This window comes from Arachis ipaensis, chromosome B06 (genome assembly GCF_000816755.2).
Source record: "Arachis ipaensis cultivar K30076 chromosome B06, Araip1.1, whole genome shotgun sequence".
Taxonomy (NCBI): Eukaryota; Viridiplantae; Streptophyta; class Magnoliopsida; order Fabales; family Fabaceae; genus Arachis; species Arachis ipaensis.
In genome coordinates this window covers 55,860,307-55,861,839 of record NC_029790.2, presented here as the reverse complement: position 1 = coordinate 55,861,839, position 1,533 = coordinate 55,860,307, and the positions used below count along the sequence as shown (strand labels likewise).

The 1,533-nt window shown below is 30.9% G+C and overlaps 1 long non-coding RNA gene across 1 annotated transcript; it reads left to right on the top strand.

Annotated features, from left to right (window-relative positions):
* On the top strand, positions 352 to 978 carry LOC110262477. Its single transcript, XR_002349714.1, has 2 exons — positions 352 to 605; positions 693 to 978. It is a non-coding gene; the product is annotated as an uncharacterized LOC110262477 (long non-coding RNA).

Sequence of the window (1,533 nt, the reverse complement as noted above, 5' to 3'; positions counted from 1 at the left end):
TTGGGTTCTTGGAACTCATGGTTATCCATAGAGTAAAATGTCCTTGATGCAAATATTGCATTTGTTCTACTATGAATTTGAGTTAAATAGTTGAATTTGTTGCAGGCTCTTGCTAGCTGTTCTTCATAGGGTGATTACAGAATGTGGGACTCAGGACTTGGATGAAAGCATGCCTCTTGCACTTTCTTTAGCTTCTTTATTACAAGGTAGCACCTTGTTAATTTATTTCTCAGCCCATTGTATAACTTGTCCATCTTATATATTTGCAGAGCTTGGTTTAGTTTGTGAAGAAAGGTTACTCTTATTCCATGAAAGGTGATGCTTACTGTGACTCATTACATTCTAAACTTTAATCTGACAAACTAGTAGGTAGAATTTTGATACTTAAATGCTGTAATGATCGAATGATGCTTTAAGTTTCTGTATTATTTATTCTTAGTTGTATGTCTTGTAGGATGCTTTAGGTTTTTGTGTGATTGGAAATAGACATTATGAATTTTAAGTTGAATGAAGTAGTTAGTGTTCCATTGACATTTTTTTTAAATTGATCATCTTGTGTTACTTTTTGCAGGAATCTTGATAACTCTAATCTATCTGGACATTTGGTATCTAAACTTGGGAAGCTTAAGCATTTTATAATATCTATATGCTATATATACTATGGTTAAAATTTTCTGTGTTTTGTTGTTCAGGGGTATTGCTTGGGGACTGGTGAAACTGTGGCTATAAAGAAGGTTCTTCAAGACAAGAATTTGAAGAGGTTTAAAATCAGTGGAAAGTCAAGGAAAGTTCTTTGGAGACTAGGAATTCTGGTGGGTTAATTTCTCGAGCTCATGCCAATGCTACTAGAAATATTATGATGCCAGAAGTCAACTTTTTAGCTCACAGCTCATGTCCTTCGAGCTCCTTTTTTTGCATGCCTATGCTAATACTTCTCAAAGTAATAGTTAGTGGATATAATTTGCTTAATTATTTGTATAGAAAAAGTAATAGTTAGTGGATATAATTTGCTTAATTATTTGTATAGAAATTATTACTTTTGATTTCTAATACTAATAAAAAAAGTTATATATTATGTTTGATATTTTATTTGAGTTAGGTAATATTTTGTTTATGGGTTTAATTTTTTGTTATTGTAAAATTTTAAACAAAAAATTGTTTGTTTCACGTGGTAAAAATAATAGTTAAAAATTCATTTTTAAACGATAAAAAATGTCATTTTTATTCAGTAAAAACAGCAGTTTATGAATGTCATTTTAAACATGAAATGCCATTTTAACTCGATAAAAATGTCGGTTTCAAATGTCGTTTTAACCAATTAAAAAATACCATTTTATCTAAAAATAATGACGGTTTGAACCGCCGTTTTAATCAACAAAAAAATGCCATTTTTTCCGGAAATAACGGCGGTTTGAACCGCCGTTTTAACCAACCAAAAAAATGTTGTTTTATCCGGAAATAACGGCGGTTTGAACCGCTGTTTTAACCAATTTAAAAACGCCATTTTTTCCGGAAATAACGGTGGTTTGAACC